At 45.2% G+C, this 16,678-nt stretch overlaps 1 protein-coding gene across 3 annotated transcripts in view; it reads left to right on the top strand.

Annotated features, from left to right (window-relative positions):
- Positions 1–16,678, top strand: part of PKP3 (plakophilin 3) — a 95,160-nt gene that overhangs the window by 61,597 nt on the left and 16,885 nt on the right. The window lies entirely within an intron of this gene.

Genomic DNA, 16,678 nt, shown 5'->3' on the forward strand with positions numbered 1-16,678 from the left:
TAATTAAGGTAGTATTTCTGTACATACAGTATAGAGGCAATGCATGAAAGTCTTCTTGTTACAATACACCGTAGGGTCCAGCTACATGACAACTTGTGCCGCCTGGCAGGAGAATGATATGGTCCTCATGGCCCATTGATGTGACGCTCAGGATGGCTCCTCCATGCATGTTAGGGGAGTCTGCTGACCTGACAATATGGAGGACCATCTGATAGGTATGGAGGTCTCCAGACTTCCTTGGTAGTTGGAATTTTAAAAACCTTTTGTTTCAGGGGAGGTAAGGCAGGAATGTTTGACGGCTGTTTTCTCCTCCCTATTGACAGCGCATGAGTGCTCAGCTCCGCCAAGCGTTCTTGTGTAGAGATGAGAGCATTTGTTGGCTCATGGCTTATTCGACAAGCTATAGCGGAGTCGGTGAAATATGGCTGCTTCTGAATAGACATCATTGCTGTCCCCATTGGGGCTCTCAATCTATTTTCCCCATCATTATGTCTTGAGTTCCGGAGGAAACCCACGCAAACATGTGGAGAACATTATAAACTCCTTGCAGATGTTGTCCTAGGTTGGATTTGAACCCAGAACCCCAGTGCTGTAAGCCTACAGTGCTAACCACTGAGCCACCGTGCTGCGCAATCTCATGTTTACAGTCGGCAACCCAATTGCTGTTGACCAAATCCAAGTGGTGGTACTCTTGCTCTTTCGGACACGCCATTGACTGTGTGCATTTATTGTTTAAATTCAACCATTTTATGTAAATGGTGGGGTCTATACTCTTCTCTGATGGCGGAGGGGTGAAGGGAGCATGTTTGCATTATCATTGACAGCACTGTAAAAGTAATGTACTCTACCTTTTGGTTTTTATTAAATAAAAATGGGTGCAGCATGGGAGGAGCCCCAGTGGACAGTGGTGCTCTGATACCTATTTTGTCTGTATCTACATGGTACTACTATGACATTAATAAGAAAATTGTGAGTTTGGTAAATAATTTGTAATGAGCTGTAGTACATTTAAAGGGATACATATTCCCATCTCCAATATCCTATCACAATATGTTGTAGGTGTAGTATTAATATTATCAAGTACCTCCAATTAGAAATGTTTTATAGTTCTTCCAATTCACTGTCAGTTACCCCATGTGCAGGGCATTGTGGTAGCTTAGGTATTCATGGCTACAACCATTAACCACTAATAAGCTGTCACTGAGTGGTCATAAGCATGGCTACCTAAGCTACTGCAATGCCCTGCACATGGGGTAAGCAACACGGCAAATCAGAAGAACTGTACTACATTTCTAATTGGCATGGAGAACAAACACAACAAAGTAAATATTCTATAAGTTGTATCTCGTGCATTTTTTATTTTCATCATTTCCAGATCCTATTTACAATCTCATCTTTCCGGATAGATCACTTTTTGCTGTTTTGTATATGTAAAATGAGTCTTGCTAGGTCACCTTCTCCCTAGAATCTTTTGCATAGTATTATTCAGCAGTGTTGTGTAGACATCACAGAAACAGATCATGTTTCAATATCTTGTAGGCTAAAGGGACAAACATCACTGTTCTGTTCTAACGACAAAGTTTTTATTACTGCGCCCAGGAATAACATGAAACTACTGTAAGGTCATGGAAACCCCATAGATTGCAGCCACAGCTGTTGAGTTACTTAGTCAATCACATTCTTCACTTTGAAAAAAAAAAAAAAGTTCTTCCAGTTATCTGTCCAACCACAATCTAGTCCAAACACTGATAGCAGTGTTCCCCAATTCCGGTCCTCAAGAGCCACCAACAGGTCATGTTGTCAGCTTTTCCTTAGTATTGCACAGGTGATAATTGCATCATCTGCACAGGCAATAATTCCATCACCTGTGCAATGCTAAGGAAATCTTGAAAACATGACCTGTTGGTGGCTCTTGAGGACCGGACTTGGGGAACACTGACTTATAGGATAGCACTATAACCCTGATCCTGCTAGTTGATGAACAGAATTCTAGAACAATGCTAAAGACTGACACAAGTTACAGGCAGCCGTGGGATGTACCTGGCTGCAAATGATGCCGTCAGAGACCATTCTGGACATTTTGAATGGCTGATCACATTACAGAACTTTTTGTGACCATTGTCCCATTTAATTCTCATGTCCAACTTTCAAATTTCTCATAGATGCAATGGTGAACTTGATTGTTATTGCAACTGGTTGGACTTGCATGCAACATTTATGGGAAAAACATCACGTCAATGTTTTTTTATATTATTTTATTTTTTTATTTTTTAAATCCAAGCCAGAAATGGATCTAGCAGGAAAAAAAAAATAATAGTTAGTCTTTTATACTTTGCCAACCCTTTAGATCAGTTACTAGCTTGGGCTTCAAAATCTTAATCAAAACAGAAGGCGCGTTTCCAAAAGCATAAAGTGAAGCCACCATTACCTTTTACAGAAATATTATACTTTCAAAGAAGCCCATATATGACACTCAATCAGATCCGACTACAAATTGGATTAGTTTGCCGCAATTTGCTTGAAAGGGGTATTTCTGTTCAATTTTTGAGGGTGTTCATGGGTAGAATAAACATAAAGTCTGATAAAATGTACTGATCCGTGAGTGCTATTGGTTGGGTAAGTCCAGATGGGATACAAAGTGGATCTAGAAGGATGGCGACTAAATGAGTATTTTATTATTCAGAGGACTCTGGTTCAGCGACCATGCCGGTACTCCGCGACAACTCTACCAGAGCTCTGTGAACTTCCTACTACCTTCCGGCATCCTGGGTACCTCTTTTAAAAAAAAAAAAAGAAGCAGGCCCCTGTAACATCATTACGTTGCAGTTGCGACAGACGTCTGGGCCTACTAATCTAGAGAAGATATCAACAGGTAGTAGAAAATTTGAAGTCCTCTGATCCGGCTTGACTAGGGTCCACCTCCAACAATTACCAAACGGTGATCAGGACTGGGGTCTAAGGGGTATCGTTTCTCCTTATTGAGAGTGGCATACCATCTCTGGCTTGTCAAGGTAAGGAGGCTTATTTGCCGTGTAATGCTCCTCTGGGAAATATAATATGCAAATTGCCTCTTCTGAGAAAAAGAGGACTTAACTCTATAGCGCCACCTGTTGGAAGTAGCAATTCTACAAGTCACAATCAACTCTTTAACGAGTCGTGCAATATGACTTAGGATAAAACCCAAATTATTGATTCGTTAAAGAGTTGATTGTGACTTGTAAGATCGCTACTTCCAACAGGTGGCGCTATAGAGTTAAGTCCTCTTTTTCTCAGAAGAGGCAATTTGCATATTATATTTCCTAGAGGAGCATTGCACGGCGAATAAGCCTCCTTACCTTGACAAGCCAGAGATGGTATGTCACTCTCCATAAGGAGAAACGATACCCCTTAGACCCCAGTCCAGAGCCTCTCGCCTAGCCAAATCAGTGTTGTGAATTCTGTTGTCGGGCTCCCTCCTGTGGTCATGAATGGTACTTCGGCTGGTTCTGTCCATGGACTTCCTTTGGTGGGTGTTTCTGAGTTTCACAGGTGACGAGGTTAATTCGTTAGCTGCTGCTCTATTTAACTCCACTTAGATCTTTGCTCCATGCCACCTGTCAATGTTCCAGTATTGGTCTAGTTCACTCCTGGATCGTTCTTGTGACCTGTCTTCCCATCAGAAGCTAAGTTCCAGCTTGTATTTCTTTGGTTTGCTATTTTTCTGTCCAGCTTGCTATTTAATTTTTTGTCTTGCTTGCTGGAAGCTCTGGGACGCAGAGGGAGCACCTCCGCACCGTAAGTTGGTGCGGAGGGTCTTTTTGCGCCCTCTGCGTGGTCTTTTTGTAGGTTTTTGTGCTGACCGCAAAGTAACCTTTCCTATCCTCGGTCTGTTCAGTAAGTCGGGCCTCACTTTGCTAAATCTATTTCATCTCTGTGTTTGTATTTTCATCTTTACTCACAGTCATTATATGTGGGGGCTGCCTTTTCCTTTGGGGAATTTCTCTGAGGCAAGGTAGGCTTTATTTTTCTATCTTCAGGGCTAGCTAGTTTCTTAGGCTGTGCCGAGTTGCATAGGGAGCGTTAGGCGCAATCCACGGCTATTTCTAGTGTGTTTGATAGGTTTAGGGATTGCGGTCAGCAGAGTTCCCACATCCCAGAGCTCGACTTTATTATCAGTAACTATCAGGTCATTCCGTGTGTTCTTAACCACCAGGTCCATTATTGTCCTGACCACCAGGTCATAACAATCAGTTCTCATGCTTCGCACTGATGAGGGCCAACAGCCCGAAACACCGTGTCTGCGAATTGAGATACTAATTTGGCTTTTATCCTAAGTTGTATTGCACGACTCGTTAAAGAGTTGATTGTGACTTGTAGGATCGCTACTTCCAACAGGTGGCGCTATAGAGTTCAAGTCCTCTTTTTCCCTGAAGAGGCAATTTGAAAACGGTGATCATACTTCTTGCTGCTGACTGATCTATAAACAATATGTGATTTAAATCTTTATTTCCCCCCAAAAAACAATTTATCCTCAATCTACAGGATAACTGATAACTTGCTGATGGCTGCAGGTCCTACCTCTGAGACCGTCATCGATCTGCTAAACCATCATGATTGCAATAGAGGTGACATGCGCATTCATGGTCTATGAAACTCTTGGAGAAAGCTCGGCACTGTGTTCGGCAGTTCCACTGACATTGAATGGACCAGAGGTCGAACTTACGCACCTTTTATTCCACTCACAATACAGCTGAAAATCTCTGTTCTTGGGGACCCAGCGGTCAGATTCCCAGTGATCAGCAAGCTCTCCTGTGGATAGGGAATGACCCGTTCATGATGCCTAACAGGACGCTGCTCTAACGTGATCTCCGCCTCGTGCTTCACACAGCCCGTCCTGAGATCTGACGCGTTGTGATCATCTTTGAATCCTGAGTGCAGTAGATAATGCATACTTTTTTTCTTTTTTTGAGGATCAGAGGGCTCGGTGCAAAAACAGTGTGCAAACCTCTTACCGTCTAATAATGCTGCTTCTTCAGGGTTTTCCGTGACCTCAATAGAAGCTGTGGCAGATTGCACCATCCACAATTGTATGTTTTATTACAGAGCATGTCTGGACAAAAAAAGATCGCTAGTAAATATTCTTGAATTGGGTTATTTTTTTTTTTTTAGATTTATTTGTTTTGGTCATGCAGTCCAAACTTCTGTTGAGACGTGTAGAAGTGGTTTCTTGGGCAAGCTGCCATTCCAGCTTTATTGGAATCCTCTATTCCTTTTTTTTATAAAACAATAAATATTTTATTACTTAAAAAAGATTAGAGATGTTAACATTATGGCATAAAATAAATCTGCTTACTTTATTATGTCCTGTGCACCCAAGCGTACTCTGGTAATGTTCCTGGTCGGCATTCTGTTAGTCGCTCCGGTTTGCGGCTAAGGTTGTCTAACTGGTTTGGTCGGTGTGACTAGTGCATTAGTAGCCATTTGACATTTTGCAGGAATATTTCTAGCTGATTCAGCACTAGAGGATAATACGGATTAGTAATCTGCTCTGGTTGACGAGAGAAAAACAGAAGGGGGTTGTGGGAATTCTCCAGACATTGCGCAATGTATTCAATGATTTCCATGACGACAGTGAATACATAAGATCTTGCGTATCTTCGAGTGCTCGGTAACCCGGCCTTTCACAACCTCTATATAGGGATCGTTGTCCTCTCAACTTTACATGATTTTGTGGCATTTACTAATATATCAGGATTTCAAGTTCTCCTGGATTTGTTAGCGCAGCCTTCGCTTCCTCACAAACCGCTCTCTGTCCACAAACTGGCTGCTCGTGGAGGGAGGTGACCGCACCTGTACATTATCCTCTGTCAATAGACAAAAATGTTTTACCAAATGTTCTGTTACAATTGGAGGAGGCTGATGGACAAGTCTGGTCATGTGCTCCTCCATCTGTCATTTTGACAACAGGTGCTGTGTGCTGTCTATGAAGTAGGCAGGAGCGGACATACTGCTGGTGCAACGGCATCGGGGCCAAAGGTGGAGGGGTGCCCCTGCAGGCAGGGGTGTACTGCCCATAGTGGTAGAGTATGAAGCCGCTATAGGACCACCGAGTCAAGATTACGAGCGGGAGTGAGAGGAGCTCAGTGCCATGCAGCATCGGGCCCCTCTCACTCCCTCCCGAAGGTGACCAGTGACTGTACAGTCATCATCTTGTCAGATGTTTGTTTTAATTTAACAGTTTCATCAAATAGTCACTAGTCCAGAAATGATTTTTCCAAGAATGATCGATCATCGTTTGCCTGGTGCTATTTAATTTTAATAATTTAATATGCAATTGCAAGGGCCAATATGGAATAAAATATGTATGGCTGAATGGAGCAAGATTACTACTGGTTAACCATCATGCTATTTTTATTTTAGGTGTATGTTCGAATTCCGAAGTTAGAAAAAACATGGTGCATGTATGGATTGTGATGTACGGACTGGTCACAGGTCTCCAAACCCAGACACCTCATATATACCTACTAGATGGTGGCCCAATTCTAACGCATCGGGTATTCTAGAATATGCATGGCCATGTAGTATATAGCACAGCCATATAGTATATTGCACAGCCCACGTAGTATATTGCCCAGCGACATAGTGTATTGCCCAGCCACGTAGCATATTGCCCAGCCACGTGGCATATTGCCCAGCCACGTAGTATACAGCACAGAGCCACATAGTATATTGCCCAGCCACGTATGTTACAGGTTAAAAAATAAAAAATAAACATACTTGCCTAACGATCCGAGGGCCCCTTGTAGTTGAACATACTCACCATTCTGGTCGCTGCTCCTCAGCGTCCTGTCTCTCCACCTCCTGGGATCCAACGGCGTTGTGTCGATGGGCGTGCGGCTGTCACCATCTTCCGTTCCCAGGATGCTTTGCGAAATTACCCAGATGACTTAGTGGTCTCGCGAGACCGCTAGGTCTTCTGGGTAATTTTGCAAAGCATCGCTGGGAAAGGAAGATGGCGGCAGGTGCGAGCGCCTCAGCGGACAATGGAGGGAGAGTATAGCAGGTTTTTTGTTCTTTTACCATTACTTTTTTTACTACTGATGCCGCATAGGCAGCATCAATAGTAAAAGGTTGGGGACACACAGGGTTAATAGCGGCATTAACCCTGTGTTAGCGGTGACCGGAGGGGAGTATGGAGCGGGCGCCGGGGACACTGACTGCGGGGAGTATGGAGCGGGCGCCGTGGACAATGTGGGGAGTATGGAGCGGGCGCCGGGGACACTGCGGGGAGTATGGAGCGGGCGCCGGGGACCCTGCGGGGAGTATGGAGCGGGCGCCGGCCACTGACTGCAGGGAGTAAGGAGCGGCCATTTTCTTCCGGACTGTGCCCATCGCTGATTGATTGTGGCTGTTTTGTGGCAACCAATCAGCGACTTGGATTTCCATGATGGACAGAGGCCACGACCAATGAATATCCGTGACAGACAGACAGACAGAAGGACAGACGGAAGTACCCCTTAGACAATTATATAGTAGATGAGGCTATCGAGTTTGATTCAGGAAATCCGCGGCCAGTCGGTCTAAAAAAGGGGGACAATATCTCCATCTCTACAGAAATTGCACACACTCACATTCACAATCTTTGTATTATACGTTGATCAAACAAACGTATAAGATTATAAATGAATTGATATGATGCGTGGGGTTAGTTGTTGGCTATAAAGTCTCTTCAAATGGATTCTTCTACTGGCCCTTTTGGGATCCGTTATTAGGACAGTGTTTTGTCTGGTATTTTAGGGTACCAATTCAACCTGACTGGTCTTTGCTTGTTTAGGAAAAGCAGAAGCAACGTATTTGTCTATGGCCAACTGTGTCCTGCTTAAAAAATTTATTATTATGGAATCTTCAAACGTGACTCCTGCCATCAAGTTAAGCGATCTGATCAGAGGTGTAGCTAGGGTTTTGGTTCAGGGGGGCAAGCGTCTGAGTGGGCCCCTAACCAGGTAACCTTGATTACAGCTCGGTGATGCGCCCTAAAAGTGGAGGAGAACCTCTGCAGATGACAGCTGTTACTGAAGATAATCTCTATACAACGACCAACATAGATATTACCACCATACGGTCAGTGGTAAATACAGTCCTACAGAACATATAAGAGATCACAGCACAGTTATAGATAATGTCTTACCACTGACGTCCTTTCTGATGGAATTGTTCACTTTTCCCATCTTTTCCATCTGGCCCAGACCGACATGACCACTTCTTCCAGCCAGGACTCGTCTGCAGAGAATACAACAAGGACACATTTCACCTCTCACATTCCAGCCCCATCATCATCTATTCCCAACCTGCAAAAACTCCTCATCCTGCTGATACCCCAATACTGAGCCGCTGCTGCCGTATGTGTCCCTATTACTGCACCTGATACCCCAATACTGAGCCGCTGTTGCCGTATGTGTCCCTATTACTGCACCTGATACCCCAATACTGAGCCGCTGCTGCCGTATGTGTCCCTATTACTGCACCTGATACCCCAATACTGAGCCGCTGCTGCCGTATGTGTCCCTATTACTGCACCTGATACCCCAATACTGAGCCGCTGCTGCCGTATGTGTCCCTATTACTGCACCTGGTACCCAATACTGAGCCGCTGCTGCCGTATGTGTCCCTATTACTGCACCTGATACCCCAATACTGAGCCGCTGCTGCCGTATGTGTCCCTATTACTGCACCTGATACCCCAATACTGAGCCGCTGCTGCCGTATGTGTCCCTATTACTGCACCTGATACCCCAATACTGAGCCGCTGCTGCCGTATGTGTCCCTATTACTGCACCTGGTACCCAATACTGAGCCGCTGCTGCCGTATGTGTCCCTATTACTGCACCTGATACCCCAATACTGAGCCGCTGCTGCCGTATGTGTCCCTATTACTGCACCTGATACCCCAATACTGAGCCGCTGCTGCCGTATGTGTCCCTATTACTGCACCTGCTGTGTAAATTCTATAGCACCCCCTCTATAATATAGTGATGCCAGGTGCAAGTGCCCTAGAAAACACTGCCCATATTTTGCCCCCTAGAAAGTAATATTGCCCTGTGTGCCCCTTTGATAATCACAGTAACCCGAGTTCCCCTATAACAAGTGCCCACCTTACATTTAATAATGTCCAGAGTCTCCCCCTGTATAGCTCCCCTATACACAACATGATGCTCCCTCACTGTGTAGTACCACCCACACAGTATACTGACCCCTTAGTAGACTCCAAACTGTTTGATGGCTCCAACACTGTATAATGGCCCCTTCACTGTAATGCCCACACTTTATGATGGCCCCATAGATAATCTCCATATAGTATAATATGCCAGATAGTCCTCAACATAGTACAAGACAGTACCCCTATTGGCAGACCCTGTGGTATAAGACAGCACCTCCATAGGCAGATCCTGTAGTGTATAAGGCAGCACCCCCCCATAGGCAGATCCTGTAGTATATAAGGCAGATCCTGTAGTATTAGGCAGCACCCCCCATAGGCAGATCCTGTAGTGTATTAGGCAGCAGCCCCCATAAAAAAAAACCCCCACAATACTCCCCTCTCTTCCTCCTTGTTCCAGCGGCGCTCCCTGCTCCCGCTCTTGTCCTGACAGCGGGCGCAGGGCGGTGACGTCACCGCGCCCACTCAGTGTCGGCGTCTGCGAGTGATGGGGGAAGGAGCGGTGGTCTGTATCGACTAGTTGCTGATACAGCTCACCATGCGATTACGGCGGGGGACGCACTGCTGGCAACGGGCCCTCCCCGCCTGTTCTGGGGCCCCATAGCAGAAGAGCAGGGAGATTGATTCTCCCTGCTCTGCCGCAGAATGTAACTGTATCGGCATGCTGCGCGCGCCGATGCAGTTACAGTGGCGTAGCTCCGGGTGGGCCCCCTCAGAGCGCGGGGCCCGGGGCGCCCGCACCCTCTGCCCCCCCGGTAGCTACGCTACTGTATCTGATGAAATCTCTTCATGAGTACTGGTTCATGGAGACATCTGCAGAAACAGTGTCTCAAGTGCCCCACACGCGCAGCCAAGTTACGGAGTCAGAATATTTCCAAACATCTTAAGGCTGCCGTCACACTCACAGTATTTGGTCAGTATTTTACATCAGTATCTGTAAGCCAAAACCAGGAGTGGGTGATAAATACAGAAGCGGTGCATATGTTTCTATATGTTTCTATTATACTTTTCCTCTATTTGTTCCACTCCTGGTTTTGGCTATTCTGTTGAAAAGTGGCCCCTAGAGCCCAGAAAAGTGTTACCTTGTCCTGAACACTTTTTGTTGCTGATGAAAATACCACTAGCCATGCACACTTTTCTTGCTTCCTGTTTCGGTTTCAGCTGACAATTTTTAGGATTTTTGGATATCTCTTTCCTACACTGATGTGCCTGCCATTAGTCTGTAGCACAAGCAAAATAGCACAGTCTCCTATACATGTCACATCAATCTAATCTCCACTATTTCTCTGCGTACTAAATCTCTCAGCACCTTCTTGATTTTTATTTTTGTCTTGCCACCCTGATTTATAAAGCATGGAATTGTTACAAACACTGTCTCTACCTGGGAGACCTAGCACTGGTGAGTATGTCTTACCTTCAATGTGAATATTGTATTCCTTTATTTCGCCTGTTGTGGCATGACTAAGTCTATACTTGTTGCCAGGCTGCCTCCACTTATTGTTGTAGATTTTTCTCCTCTGAGGGACTATATAGCTTATCATTGGGGAACTTCTTAAACAATAGGAGATTGTGTTTGGTGGAGTCTTTTTGTTAAAAAGAAACCATTTTGTTCTTTTGTGGTGCTCTACACCTTTTGTGAGTCTCTTCTTAGGGGTTCACTCACACGTTTAGTTTTTTTGCGCATCTTGCTATGATATTCTATGGGGCTGTTCACACGTGTGTAAATTTTGCAAACTGAATGGTCCAAGCAAAATCACGGAGGTGGGCCTGATTCATCAAGACCGGCATTGTTTACGCTGGTCTTGATAAGGGGGTATGCTTGAGTCAGATGCTCCTAGTTCATGAAGAAGTGCATGCCCCTTCAGGATTCTGGAGCGCCTACTGAGTGGTGCACGTCTCCATGTGCTACACCAGAGATCTTAACCCAGTAATGGACTAAAGCTAAATTTCTGGATTACAGAACACCAGTGCTCGTCACAAATTATAGGAGCTGTGGCGTTACGCCCCACGAGGCATTTCAGCGAAGCTGGTATCAAGACACCAAGTCCAAAAACTTTGGGGCAATTCTGAGTTATGTCTAAATTTTGCAATTTTTCAATGTTTTTGCACTCCAATTCTGTCTTGAAAATTTTGATGAATCGCGCCCTATGTCTAAGTCCAGCCATTTTAGTACTGAAGATAGAAAGAGCCACCAACAGGTCATGTTTTCAGGATTTCCTTAGTATTGCCCAGGTGAGAATAGCATCATCTAGAAAGGCAACAATTCCATCACCTGGGCCATACTAAGGAAATCCTGAAAATACGACCTGTTGGTGGCTCTTGAGGACTGGAGTTGGGGAACACTGCCTTACTGCTAGATATTAATGTTGTTTGAGTCTAGTACATAGAGCGACACCGGAGGCCTTGGGGCATGCACATATGCAGGATTTCCTTTCTGAATAATGACGATTGCATGCAATATCCCCTAACCCAACTTTATTTTACATTTCAACACTCGCATATTGGAAAAACACAAATTCCTTTCCAATTCTGATGGATTATACCCTGCTGCCCAGATTAGTCGGGGTTTCAGTGAATTTGCTCATTCATGTGCACAAGACCAAGAATTGCCCCATAAATGCCAATTAACCTCTATTCTCATTCACATAGGAAACTACCTACAGGTCCTTCTCAAAAAATTAGCATATAGTGTTAAATTTCATTATTTACCATAATGTAATGATTACAATTAAACTTTCATATATTATAGATTCATTATCCACCAACTGAAATTTGTCAGGTCTTTTATTGTTTTAATACTGATGATTTTGGCATACAACTCCTGATAACCCAAAAAACCTGTCTCAATAAATTAGCATATCAAGAAAAGGTTCTCTAAACGACCTATTACCCTAATCTTCTGAATCAACTAATTAACTCTAAATACATGCAAAAGATACCTGAGGCTTTTATAAACTCCCTGCCTGGTTCATTACTCAAAACCCCCATCATGGGTAAGACTAGCGACCTGACAGATGTCAAGAAGGCCATCTTAGACACCCTCAAGCAAGAGGGTAAGACCCAGAAAGAAATTTCTCAACAAATAGGCTGTTCCCAGAGTGTTGTATCAAGGCACCTCAATGGTAAAGGTACCGTCACACATAGCGACGCTGCAGCGATACCGACAACGATCCGGATCGCTGCAGCGTCGCTGTTTGGTCGCTGGAGAGCTGTCACACAGACAGCTCTCCAGCGACCAACGATCCCGAGGTCCCCGGTAACCAGGGTAAACATCGGGTAACTAAGCGCAGGGCCGCGCTTAGTAACCCGATATTTACCCTGGTTACCATCCTAAAAAGTAAAAAAACAAACGCTACATACTTACCTTCTGCTGTCTGTCCTCGGCGCTCTGCTTCTCTGGTCTGGCTGTGAGCGCCGGGCAGCCAGAAAGCAGAGCGGTGACGTCACCGCTCTGCTTTCCGGCTGACCGACGCTCACAGCCAGTACAGGAGGAGTGCAGAGCACAGCGCTGGAGGACAGACAGCGGTAGGTAAGTATGTAGTGTTTGTTTTTTTACTTTTAGGATGGTAACCAGGGTAAACATCGGGTTACTAAGCGCGGCCCTGCGCTTAGTTACCCGATGTTTACCCTGGTTACCAGCAAAGACATCGCTGAATCGGTGTCACACACGCCGATTCAGCGATGTCTACGGGGAGTCCAGCGATGAAATAAAGTTCTGGACTTTCTTCCCCGACCAGCGATCTCCCAGCAGGGGCCTGATCGCTGCTGCCTGTCACACTGGACGATATCGCTAGCGAGGACGCTGCAACGTCACGGATCGCTAGCGATATCGTCTAGTGTGACAGTACCTTAAGTCTGTTGGAAGGAAACAATGTGGCAGAAAACGCTGTACAACGAGAAGAGGAGACCGGACCCTGAGGAAGATTGTGGAGAAGGACCGATTCCAGACCTTGGGGAACCTGAGGAAGCAGTGGACTGAGTCTGGTGTGGAAACATCCAGAGCCACCGTGCACAGGCGTGTGCAGGAAATGGGCTACAGGTGCCGCATTCCCCAGGTAAAGCCACTTTTGAACCATAAACAGCGGCAGAGGCGCCTGACCTGGGCTACAGAGAAGCAGCACTGGACTGTTGCTAAGTGGTCCCAAGTACTTTTTTCTGATTAAAGCAAATTTTGCATGTCATTCGGAAATCAAGGTGCCAGAGTCTGGAGGAAGACTGGGGAGAAGGAAATGTCAAAATGCCTGAAGTCCAGTGTCAAGTACCGACAGTCAGTGATGGTGTGGGGTGCCATGTCAGCTGCTGGTGTTGGTCCACTGTGTTTCATCAAGGGCAGGGTCAATGCAGATAGCTATCAGGAGATTTTGGAGCACTTCATGCTTCCATTGGCTGAAATGCTTTACGGAGATGAAGATTTCATTTTTCAGCACGACCTGGCACCTGCTCACAGTGCCAAAACCACTGGTAAATGGTTTACTGACCATGGTATTACTGTGCTCAATTGGCCTGCCAACTCTCCTGACCTGAACCCCATAGAGAATCTGTGGGATATTGTGAAGAGAAAGTTGAGAGACGCAAGACCCAACACTCTGGATGAGCTTAAGGCCGCTATTGAAGCATCCTGGGCCTCCATAACATCTCAGCAGTGTCACAGGCTGATTGCCTCCATGCCACGCCGCATTGAAGCAGTCATTTCTGCCAAAGGATTCCCGACCAAGTATTGAGTGCATAACTGAACATTATTATTTGTTGGTTTTTTTGTTTGTTATTAAAAAACACTTTTATTTGATTGGATGGGTGAAATATGCTAATTTATTGAGACAGGTTTTTTGGGTTATCAGGAGTTGTATGCCAAAATCATCAGTATTAAAACAATAAAAGACCTGACAAATTTCAGTTGGTGGATAATGAATCTATAATATATGAAAGTTTAATTGTAATCATTACATTATGGTAAATAATGAAATTTAACACTATATGCTAATTTTTTGAGAAGGACCTGTATAACTCTTCCAGCCACTGCAGGGTATTCAGAGAAATCACTGACCAAGCTGGTATCCAAGGAGCCTCAAACGAGCACTAAAGGCTTCTCGGTTGATGTAGAACTTCGTAGGCAAGCTACATTTTAGGCTATGTGCACACGTTCAGGATTTCTTGCCGAAAATTCCTGAGAAAAACCTGAAATTTTCTGCAAGAAATCTGCATGCGTTTTTTGCGCATTTTTACTGCGTTTTTGGTGCGTTTTTTTGCGGATTTTTCCGGACATTTCCCAATGCATTATATAGCAGGAAATCCGCAAAAAATCCTCAAAATTAATGAACATGCTGCGTTTTTTTCGCTGAAAAACCGCATCATGTGCACAAAAATTGCAGAATTCACTCTAAATGATGGGATGCATAATGTAAGCTTTTTTTGTGGTTTTATAGCGAAAAAAACGTGAAAAATCAGCAACGTGTGCACACAGCCTTAGTGTTACTCTTGTCCTAAAAAAACAAACCTTTTTTGTGTCTGATCTACTGGATAAGCCTACTAATGGGTCATTGATGATGCTTTGGATAGTCTCCTAGAATCGCTTTAATTTTCTGATCCACATTTTTTTTTTTTTTTTTCAGAGGATGAGAGAATGCCAGGGGTAGAGTGAATTTTCATGAGAAGATGCTAATTAACTGCAAACACATGTTGGCCATCTATTCCGCTAACTAATGGTGGCCATGTAAATGAACTCAAAACCAGCTGAACCTGCCAATTTGTGGCAATCCTAATGCATATTGTTCTCGGTAACTCCCCAATTGTAGGTGCCAAGAAGGTTTGGGCATGTCAGATTTCAACATGCTTAATTCTTTATTCGTGCAGGCTGGTGTAGATGACTGGCACCAGCTTATTTCTCTCTTCTCAATGAAATAGACATTGACATTAGGCAGAGCCAGACATGCATTACGCAGAGCCAGACATGCCTGTTTATGGGGAGTCGTGAGAAATGGCACTTGGCCAGACACTCATGTGCATAACCAGTGTAAGCCCAAGGCCGGTTTCACACGTCAGTGGCTCCGGTACGTGAGGTGACAGTTTCCTCACGTACCGGAGCCACTGACACACGTAGACACATTAAAATCAATGCATCTGTTCAGATGTCATTGATTTTTTGCGGACCGTGTCTCAGTGTGCCAAACACGGAGACATGTCAGTGTTCGTGGGAGCGCACTGATTACACAGACCCATTAAAGTCAATGGGTCCGTGTAAAACACGTACCGCACACGGGCGTTGTCCATGTGCAGTCCGTGTGCCATGCAGGAGACAGCGCTACAGTAAGCGCTGTCCCCCCCACTGGTGCTGAAGCCGTGATTCATATCTTCCCTGCAGCAGCGTTTGCTGTAGAGAAGATATGAATAATTGTGTTTAAAATAAAGATCTATGTGAACACCGCCCTCCCACCCCCTTTGCGCCCCCTCTCCGCTGGTCACCGCATCGTCAAAACGACGCATGAGGCACCATCCGCATACAGCCGCACGACCTGCGTACCTAATGTTAAATACAGGTACGCAGGCCGCATGCGGGCCGCATGCAGATGTAGGCGGAGCTAGCAGCGGAGGTGCGGCGGAGGGCAGGGCTTCACGGAGGAAGTCCGCAGCCCGCCGCACATCAGGGAAATGCTAGTGTGAAACTAGCCTAAAAATATACCCAAATACAACTAAAGAGGCACAAAAATTGCACTGTTTGTCAGATGCTGGCTATAAGCAATAAGGAAATAAGAAACTACAGATGTGCATACCCACACCGTTTGTAACGTAACCTGTTGTGAATTCTGTGGCAGAGCTCCCTCCTGTGGTCACAAGTGGTACTTCAGCTGGTTCTCTCTGTGAGCTTCCGTTGGTGGAGGAGAGTGGTACTGCGACTTCTGAGTTTTCTTCCTCAGGTGATGTGGTGAAGTCGTTAGGTGCTGCTCTATTTAACTCCACCTAGTGCTTTGATCCTGGCCTCCAGTCAATGTTCTAGTATTGGACCGGTTTCCTCCTGGATCGTTCCTGTGGCCTGCTGCTCTGCATAGCTAAGTTCCTCTTTGCTATTTGTTGCTGTTTTTTTTTTCTGTCCAGCTTGTCAATTTGTTTTTTTCTGCTTGCTGGAAGCTCTGGGACGCAGAGGGTGTACCTCCGTGCCGTTAGTTCGGTACGGAGGGTCTTTTTGCCCCCTTTGCGTGGTTTTTGTAGGGTTTTGTGTTGACCGCAAAGTTACCTTTCCTATCCTCGCTCTGTTCAGAAAGTTGGGCCTCACTTTGCTAAATCTAGTTCATCTCTACGTTTGTCTTTTCATCTTAACTCAGTCATTATATGTGGGGGCTGCCTTTTCCTTTGGGGTATTTCTCTGAGGCAAGGTAGGCTTATTTTCTATCTTCAGGCTAGCTAGTTTCTTAGGCCGTGCCAAGTTGCATAGGGAGCGTTAGGCGCAATCCACGGCTGCCTCTAGTGTGTTGGAGAGGATTAGGGATTGCG

The sequence above is a fragment of the Ranitomeya imitator genome, chromosome 9 (assembly GCF_032444005.1).
Source record: "Ranitomeya imitator isolate aRanImi1 chromosome 9, aRanImi1.pri, whole genome shotgun sequence".
NCBI classification, from domain to species: Eukaryota; Metazoa; Chordata; class Amphibia; order Anura; family Dendrobatidae; genus Ranitomeya; species Ranitomeya imitator.